Source organism: Apodemus sylvaticus, chromosome 2 (genome assembly GCF_947179515.1).
Source record: "Apodemus sylvaticus chromosome 2, mApoSyl1.1, whole genome shotgun sequence".
Lineage (NCBI taxonomy): Eukaryota > Metazoa > Chordata > Mammalia > Rodentia > Muridae > Apodemus > Apodemus sylvaticus.
Window position 1 is genome coordinate 24,866,970 of NC_067473.1, and position 10,349 is coordinate 24,877,318.

Genomic DNA, 10,349 nt, shown 5'->3' on the forward strand with positions numbered 1-10,349 from the left:
GGTACAGCCTGTTTCTCCTCTTGGACACTTGGTGGCAGGGCAGTCACCTCAGTTCTCTCTCAAGGGGTGTTGTCAGAGCAGGAAAGGGAATGACATCCTGAATCAGCTGGCTCATTGGCTGGGTAGTTAGGGCCTATTCGCCCTGAGGAATTGAATTATATAGAGGAAGATTCATCCAAGAAATTATGTGGTTGTTGAGGATGGTGCTCTGCAGGGGGCTCCTGAGGTGGGAAATCATTCTGCATGAGGCCCTCTTCTGGGTCTGTGGAAATTTCAGCTCTTGCTACAGTTTCTGGGACCTGGAAGAGGAAGGCAGCTATTAAGATAGAGGCTTGGTGGGGACCTAAATGTCAGCTGTCAGGCTGCTGCCTCCCACCACCTCAGCAGGAAAGTTATCATTGATCTTTGAACTGACACCATTGCTGTTATAACTGCAGGCAGGGCAAAATATCCAGCAACACTCAAAAATACATAGGCTGACAAACTGCCACTCAGACTCCTATCAGTGCAAACCAATAAATGGGCAATGGGAAGAGACTTCATCGGGTTTCCCAAAAAAAAGCAGAAGGCCACATGCCACCTGATCAGTTAAAATGAGAAGTATGCAATGATATTTCCATTTGGATTTATTCCTGCAAGTTGTTTCCCACCTGGGAAGTCATACATCCCTTGCAAGACCTCTGTTACATGGCCTATCATTTTTTTCCTTTTTAAAATTATGTATTTTTATTTTCTATATTCTTTGTTTACATTCCAAATGATTTCCCCTTTCCCCTTTCCGCCCTCCCCAAATGTCCCATAAACCTTCTTCTCTCCACTTATTCTCCAATCATCTCTCTCCTTTTGCTCTGTCCTGATACTCCCCTCCAATGCTAGATCAAGCCTTTCCAGGATCAGGACCCTCTCCTTACTTCTTCATGGGAGTCATTTGTTATGCTAATTGTGCCTTGGGTATTCAGAGCTTCTGGGCTAATTAATATCCACTTATCAGAGATTGCATTCCATATGTATTCTTTTGTGATTGGGTTGCCTCACTTAGGATGATATTTTCCAGATCCAACCATTTGCCTAAAAATTTTGTGAATTCATTGTTTTTAATTGCTGAGTAGTATTCCATCATGTACATATACCACATTTTCTGTATCCATTCCTCCATTGAGGGACATCTTGGTTCTTTCCAGCTTCTGGCTATTAAAAAGGCTGCTATGAACATAATGGAGCATTACATGACCTATAATTTGCTCAAAGCTCTGCATGGCATCTCCCCTATAATGAGCACATGCAGGAATGTGACAGGTTATTCATCTGTCACCCTTATTGTACTGTAGTTTCAAGCAGAGCAGCAAAATACACTTGACAATAATTCAGTATCTCACAAGAGCCTAACATTCCAGAATACTTGCACATAGACAAAGCAATGTACAACTACATTCCATGAGGTCGATGACTGCTTGAGCATGTGGATTAGAAAGGTGCTAGGTAAAAGCAAAGATGGATCCAATGGAAAAATGGTATAAAACAGTATTAGCCTGATTGAGCTGCTTGTCCCTACCTGATGTTGGGTCCGCAGGTTGCTGGTCTTCTCCTGTTTGTCGTTACCATTCATGTTCAAGCCAACCAAGTATTTCTCTATGAGAGACCAGTCAAGAAGTACTTCCTTGCTCTCCTGCATCAGCATAACCCTTCTCTTCTTCACAAGCATCTTCTCCATGAGGAGCCGGCTATGCAGGTTGCTGGAAGCACACTCTGTATAGTAAGATCCTCCTCCCATTCATACTTACAGGTCCCATTAACCCCACCAGGAACCAGGTTCCCATGAAGACCTAATGCAATATCTCAATACATCCATCACAGCTGCACAAATAGCAAACAGCAACTTGAGGGAATAAGGATTACTGCAGCCCAAATACCAATAAGGGTCCACGTCTCTCCATGACAGCCCAAAGCAACAGGGCAACATCTATTAGAAGGGGGCAAATACCATCAAAGAAGGTCAGTAGAACCAAGAGGAAGGTGTTCTGTCCTTGTATTATATCACAGTCAGGTCTGTAAAACCTTGCCTGAATACCAGAGGCCTAGTACTGCATAATAACCCTCTCATGAACTAAATCACTTTTATATCTAGAGACTCCTGAGTCTGACTTGAAAATACTGGGAGGGGTAACAGTCTCTTACAGACTTATAAAAGTGAGTCCAATTCCCAAGACACACTGTTGGCTAAACATCAGAAGGGATAGAACCAGACCTGCAGACTCTCCAGTCCAGAAAGAAAGGAAGGCAGAAATGGCCTTTCCACAACTGGTGGCCTCCCTCACTGGTACTTACCTATAGAAGTTAATCTCCTTCTTGAGATCCTGGATGCTCTCTCGGGCCTCAATCTTCTCCATCTCTAAGTTGTGAAGAAATGACTTGACCTCCTTTTCCTTTAACTTCAATTGTTCATACATTGGATTCAGCCTCTGGAATGGCCTATTCCCAGGAACATAGAATTTCATGAATGTGGATGGTTAAAAATACATCATCTCAGGCTGGGTCTTGTACTACCCCAGGCCCAGAAAACCACATTTTAGATTCTATACACTGGTATCTTCTTCATCTTTGGAAACTTGTTATCTGGTTGCCGGGGCAACAGAAGCTAGGCATCCAGGTGGAGGGTGCCATGGCTCTCTGTGTTAGCTCAGTAGGGCTGGAGATGCAGTCTAAATATTTATAATCTCATGATCCTAGGCCACAGATCTTCGTCCATCAGAAACCTGGGATTATATATTTCCTGTTTTCACAACTGGGATTCTTAATCCTGAGTACCTTATACCTTAGAGACAGACATTACACATAATTGTGAAGATGAGACCAGACATCATCACATCTTCATAATCTGCCCAGGAGATACAAATGTATGAACAATTGTGACCCCAGAGCCAAAGAAGAGGGTTGATGGGAGCTCCCAGCGTTCAGCACTAACATATACTTGAAACTGTCTTACAGGTAAATCATCAAGACAAAAAACTTAGTCCCCTAGATTCCAAAGTGTGAAGGGAAATATAACCATACAAAGTGCATGTACAGGTAGGTGCATGTGCACCCACACAGACACACAAAATTGGACACACATACAAGGAGAAATGGAAACAGAATCAGAGAATGAGAGAGACAGAGATAGAAACGGAAAGAGCACAACGAGATGCAGAAGAAATGCATGCAACATTTCTATCTCAGAGTATAAGGCCTGTGAAGAGGAACAGGCAGAGCATCAGGCGTCTAGTCAAGTACTGAGATGAACAATGTAGATCAGGCCTCTCCAGCTGCTTCCAGGAGCTTCCAGCAGTCAGTCACCTGCCAGGCAATTACAAACACTCAGCACAAACTCACAGCTCCTACAAACTCACAAAGCCACCGCATGTCAAGGGCTTTCCAAATGCACTCTGGGACTCATTTTCCACTATTTCTATCCCTGAATTCTTCATCCCCACAACAAGTCCCTCTTTTCCACTGGAGGGATCAGAAGAGTCCATTTACCACATTGCTCCTGAGCAAGCTTCAAGTTCTGCCTCTCCTCTAAGAAGTATTTTGGGACCTGACGTTGGGCACAGGGACATTCTGGTGGTACAGTTTCCTAGAAAACCCCTCCTTAAAAGGGTGACATTGCTGACCCCAGAATGACACCACTGTGTTTGAGCAATGCATACCTCTTGTTCATGGCTCCCTCTGTGATGGAGATCAGGCGATCATTCACCTCATTTCTCTCCTGGGTAATGACTGCAGCTCTGTGGTCAGCTTCTCCTCTTCCTTCTTGGCCTGCTTCTTGCTTAGGACAGTTTCAGGGGATGATGTCTGCCTGCCAGCCCCTGTAGGTAGAATAACACAGGTGAACTTTCATGGTGGGGACACAGAGTGTAGACAGACGACCCTGGGACCCATACAGAAGGACAACAGGCCTAGAAACCAGTGACACCACACAGGGTTTGGTTCAGGCTTGAGATGCCTCCTCAGTGCATCTCAGATCTCCCATCACCGTATAGAGACCTGGAGATGTAAGCAGACAGGTGTGTCCTCTGTCTCCCTACACATGCTTAAAATGACCACAGAGATGGCTTTCATGGCTTATTAACATCTGCACAGGGTGCATCTTGGCTTCAGAGTCCTCAGTCCTGTGGTTATACAAGTCAGATGATAAATTCATGGTCCACAAGTATATGAGTACTTGGAGGTGTTCAAATCTCCTACCCTGTTACTTGATGCCCGGACATGGGATTATAACATCATGCAGCGTGAGAACATGCTCAACACACTGATCAGATCCCCCTACTAAAACCCCAAACACCCCAGTAGTATCAATTGAATCACATCTCTGTCTGGGTGTATCCAGATTTTTGTATGTAGTACAGAAATGCTTCCTACCTACAGCTGGTGATAAAGAAAGGTAGGGTGGGAACTGTCAGGGTGAGGAGAACATAAGGTCATGGCCTGGAGCACAATTCTCTCCCTGCTACTACTGTCAGATAGCCACTGAATCTAAATGAAGCCATGAGAGTGAAGTGCAGTGATGCCCTGCCCTAAATTTGCATAGTTTAGACCCTCTGTGACTCCTGATGCTCTCATTCTGTCCCCTGTAACACCCACTATGCCCATTGAAAGTAAAGACTTGGAGTTTACAGAATAACAGCTTTGACCTTGCCATCTCCTGCCTTAAGGACTAGAGAAAATAATATTCTGAAATCCTTGATTTTCAAGAATTGTGATAATCATGAAAGTTCTGTTCCTACCCAGACGCTGCAGGTCCTGTGCCTCATTGTTAGAAAGGCCAGCTCAGGCCACCCCTGCACATCCACTACCCCGAACTTACTCCGCATTCCCCAAGACCATCTCCTTCGTCCTTCAATACTCTCTGAAGAAAGGGCCCTTTCCTTCCTCCTCTCCCTAGTCTCTCTCCCATCTACCATCTCTCTCCCAAAAATTTTCTCAGTCGGGCAAACATGTCTATGGAAGTATCCTCTAGACACTGACTGAGAAACCTTAGTGTACGTGTTGTTGCTACAATACTGGTTACATCACAGAGGATGCCAAGAACTCTCTAGGAAACAATAGAATGTCCAAGAAGGGACTGCTGATGTCATGGGGTACAGCCATTGGCTCCCTGCTAATGTTCTCCCTATGCTGATAGAAAGCTGAGCTGCCCTTTCCTGGAGTCTTCCCTGGGGCTCAGCCATCGAGCCTGTCCTCCTTCCAAAGCCAGGGTTTGCTCTAGGCTTGATTGGCAACACCCAAGTCCTCCCTGTGTATCTTTCTGAGTGTTTACTTTTCAAAACCTTCTCAGAAATGTCTCATCCTACCTCAGAATTTTTGCAATCAGCTATATGAACTATTAAAATCTGCTGAGAACTCACTCCAGTTTTAATATGCATTCAAAATTTCTTCTTTCTCATCATGTACAGGTTCATGAAATCACATCCAGGCAGTTCCTGCAGGGCAGGTTGTAATGTGGGTGTGTGTTAGGGGGGGACAGTCATGAAGCCCTGTGTTTAGCATTTCAAAATTGCCCCAAGATGCCTTAGGAGAGAGAGAGAGTAACAGTATCTTTGTGTTGGCAATAATTTGAGATCTGTTGGTAGGGGAAACTAGAATATTGGAGCCACCAATGGAAAGGCCCTCAGGCTGAGTTGAGGCTCTCATCTCTGCACCAGAGTCACCAAAAGAGGATTGCTTACAGCCCTCTGTAAGCTACAAAATGAGATTCTGTCAGAACAAAATAAAATAGTTAACAGCAATAAAGTGTGTAGGATAAAATAATAGATATAGCTTGGTGCACAGAGCATCTCTGTTTGGGTTCATGATTGGCCCCGTAAACCACACAAATACTTATCTAAGGAAGATCGGGCAGGTTTATTGAATTCAGACCTTAATGCTGATTGATCAGAATGATAGCTAACGTTTTGGTTGTTAAGCAATGACCCCAAACATTTGTCTTTGTCAACTTATAAATTCAAAACAAGACAAAACAAAACTAAAGAAAACAAAACAACCACAAGTAGTTCATATGAAGTGGTCAGTTCTGATCAGGCCATTTCAGATATAAGAGTGCATAGTGGATCTTAATTTGATGGGTCTCATGTAAATGTTTTAGAACCTTGTAAGTTTAACAAACATCATTACTACACACAACAGGATTTGATCACCATGACCTTGCTCTGAGACATGTTTGTTTTTCTGTGTCAATGATTGGCAGGCATATTACAGCAACAATCTGAAATTGTCGGGGCAGACATAGAAAAAAAATGGCTGTAGTTATGCTGGTGTGTACATGCCTCAGCATTAGAAAACCCAGTTCTCTTCCAGTGACTAGTACTGACCTAAGAGTCCTAGGAGCCCCAATTGTAAGCCTAGCTACTAGAAAGTGCAAGCAGGAATGTTTGAGCTGAAGGTTAACCTGGAAAGCCAGGTAGAGGACAACATGGAATATTTGAGACACTGTTTCAGGAAACAACACTGAAAAATACTATACACCCAAGGCCTCAGCTACAAATCCTTGTTTATTATAAAGAACTTACCATTCTCTCATTACCAGTCTTTCATTCTGGGAAGATGGAGAAGTAGAGATGATTTTTCTTTTCTAAAGATTTTGTTCTATTGTTCCCTGGGTCCAGATTAATAACAAATGAAAGTGGTTATGACTTTTTGAACTACTGAGTATTATCCACTGCTGCTGGCATGATACTGTGCCAATGACAATCTCTAGCTTCCCTGAGTGCTGCTGCCCCATTATGAAATATCAAGTGCTGAGGCTAAAGCCCAGTGAACCTTTCAAGGGGATAGACAGAAGTCATCAGAGATACTCCACTTCCATGTCCTGAGATTAAATCAAGCAGACACAATGGGGACCTAGTAGTCCTATTAGCCATACATCCTTCTCCCACTCCCATGTTTCTTAGTTCAGTACAGGACAGAGTTCATGCACCTTTATCCCAGATTTATCTTGATTTATTTCCCTAAAGCCCAGACCTTTTAGAAAATTGGGTGTAGTCAAGCAATATCTGCCCTCAATAAGATTTAAAGATCATTGCCCTGCGGTCTGAGGTCACCACCATCTTGGCTCCTGTGACCAAGCAGCCAGCTCAGCCAGAAATGCAGGGAAGACGAGAGTGAAAGATTGCTTGGGACACAGCCCTCCTGGGTTCCTTCTGCATGTAGGAGCTGGGCAGCTCTACAGGTGTCTGGCCACGTATCCTGCAAGGGAGCATCTGACTTGCATGGAGTCCTGCACTTAGAGGGAGAGAGCCCTGCTTTCAGAGACCTGTGCCACATCTGACAAGGGGAAGATCTCACTTCCTGACACTCTCTAGAGAACTGGCAGGAGCAGGTTAATCGCCACTGCCCTGTTCCATTAGATGTGGTAGACATGTGCCACATCTGACAAGGAGAAGATCTTACCTCCTGATACTCTCTCGAGAACTGGCAGGAGCAAGTCATTTGGTAAGAATCATCCAGCACCCATAGAGGCCCAGAGCCGCTCCCTCACTACCTGGGCACTGAGAAGGCTGAGCAGCACTGCTCAGGCCCCTCCTTTCAGGTAAAAAACATAGTCTCTGTTCTCCTTCATAGGAGCTCCTGTTGAGGCCTCGAACTTGTCTAAACATGGTAAGGTCATGCTGTTATTTTCCCTAATGATACAATTCTTGATAAGGCTTGCCTCCTTCCATATCTGTAGCAAACTTGTCATATCACAGCCATCTATATCATGTAATATGCCTCTCAGTCATGGATATAAAACAAAAGAAAAATCTTGATTCAGAGCAGAGTCATGCTGACCATGTACCATGGAATGTTCTGTATGTTGTGAGGTTTGTTAATCTTATTAATTTCTACATCTATATACTTCCCATAGCCCCATGAAATTCAAGGGCAGTATTACTATTATCTCTAAAATAGCTTGAGTCAGGGTCCACATAGGGCAGCATTTCCAGCCTGTGTGAATGAGCTCTTGTGGTTTTAACACAGAGCTGGCCCTGAGAAATAGGCAGTGCATATTTTTGATCTGTTGCCCTGATTGGTCAGTCTTGAGGTATGCATTCAATAAACCATCCCTGTTTAGCTGGATTCAGGGTTTTTTATTTTTAGGTATTGGTGTTTTGAGTGAACCTTGGACAAGAACCCTTCTATTTCGCAGCATTTAGGAGTGTGAGTCAAGGTCAGGAATGGTGATATCTTGCAATACATTATGTGACAGTAGGATGGGTGATTTATCCCTTGTGATAAGGATCAGGGGTGTCCTTGGTGCTTCTTAGGTCCCTATTGGCCTTGTGCAACACCTTCAAGAGCCCAGTTCTGATTTCCTTGGGACCATTTTGTTCCCATGATGATGCACTCAAACATGCCTGGGAACAACCAGAACAATTGACAGAGAGCTGGATTTCTATAATGAAGGTAACATTGCCAACTTATGCTGCAGGATATTTGTTTTGATTGCAAACTATAAGATTGTGTTATTTACTGAAAACAAACAAAGAAAACATTTTACAGTTTAGCCCAGCCCTAGCACAGACCTTTAACCCAAGAGCTTTCTGTTTATTTTACTTTCTTGTCCTGTGGCTCAACACTAGCACACACCTGTATTGTAAAGCAAAAGAAAGTCAACTCCAGGTCAAGACACAGAGCAAGTAACCCTTGAAAGGGAATGGATATAAGTAAACCAAAGGAAGGTCTTTAAGTTGAAAGATATTGAGGGCAGAGTGTAGTAGGAGGGTCAGGTGAGGGCTTGACCTCTCTGACCTGGCAGGTTTTCACCCCAGCATCTGGCTCCTGAGTCTTCATTGTTAAAATTAAATGACTGGCATATGTGTATTTTTTAAATGTATTTATTAATTATTCCATTTGATTACACCTTAAATAATATACCACTTCCTGCTTACCCCTCCAACAACCCCTCAAACAACACCTGCCCTTTCCCACTCCCCTTTGCCTGTATGAGGGCGCTCCCCCACTCACGCACCCTCTCCTGACCTACTGCTTCCGCATCATACCCTAGGGCATCAAACTTCCACAGTACTAAGTGCCTCTCCTCCATTGCTGTCAGGCAAGGCCATCCTCTGCTACAATGTATCTAGAGGTAAAGATCCCTCCCTGAACACTTCTCAGTTTGTAGTCTAGTCATTGGGATCACGAAGTGGTCCTGGCTTCAGATGTTGTTCTTCCAACAGTGTTTCCATTCCCCTCTGCTGCTCCAGCTTTTCTCTCAGCTCCCCACCAGATTCCCTGAGCTCAGTCTAATGGTTGGCTCCAGTGGTCAGCTGCTAGCCAACCTTCTGTAAGAACCTTCACAAGAGGATCCTGTCAGCAAGCACCTCTTTACCACAGCAACAGTGTCTGGTTTGGTGTCTGCAGACATGATGGATCCCCAGGTAGGGCAGTCCCTGGATGGCCCTTCCTTCTGTCTCTGGACTATTAGCAGTCCCTGCTCTTTTGCTCAGGAACATTTCTGGGTTACAAATTTTGAAATGAGTTGGTGGGACCATCCCTTGAAGGAGGGTGGTCCCTGGGGATTGTGGGAGTGTGGGGAGGTGTTTCTATCTACTGGACGTGGTCTCTACAGGTTCTATCTCTCCCTTCTCTGTGCATTTCACCTAAAGTCATCCCCTTTGGGTCCTGGGAGCCTCATGTTTACCTGTTGTCTGTGTCCCTCAGGTGGCTATCCCCAGTTCCTCACCCTCCCTGCTAAATATTTTTGTTCTATTTCCAGACCCTCTACCTACCTCCTGTCCTCACCAGTACCTGAGACTGTTCCGTTATATCCTCCCCCTACTCTCTCCCTCCCAGGTCTCCTCTACCTCCACATCCCAACATCATCCTGTTATGTCCACAATGCAGGACTGAAGCAGCCATGCCCTGGTCTCCCTTCCTTCTAAGCTCCATAGTGTCTGTGGGTTGTATCATGGGCATTGTGAAGTTTAGAGCAAATATTCACTTATCAGTAAACACATAACATGTGTGTTACTTTGTGTCTGTGTTCCCTCACTCAGGATGACATTTTCTAGTTCTATTCATTTGCTTGCATATTGTATAAAGGCATTGTTTTTTTTATTGCTTCGTAGTACTCCATTCTGTAACCATATTTTCTGTATCTACTCTTCTGTAGAGGGACATCTGAGTTCTTTTTAGCTTCTGGCTATTATAAATAAGTCTGCTATGAAGATAGTGGAAAATGTGTCCTTGTTATGTGTTAGAATATTTTTTGGGTATATGCCCTGTATTGATATAGCTAGGTCTTCAGGTAAAACTATTTCTAATATTGTTAGGCACTGCCAGATTGATTTCTAAAGTTGTTTTACTCGCTTGTAGTCCCATCAAAAATGGAGGAT

The 10,349-nt window shown here is 44.1% G+C and overlaps 1 pseudogene; it reads right to left on the minus strand.

Annotated features, from left to right (window-relative positions):
• Window positions 1-59: 59 nt before the first annotated feature.
• Window positions 60-9,058, minus strand: LOC127677277 (uncharacterized; annotated as a pseudogene).
• Window positions 9,059-10,349: the final 1,291 nt, after the last annotated feature.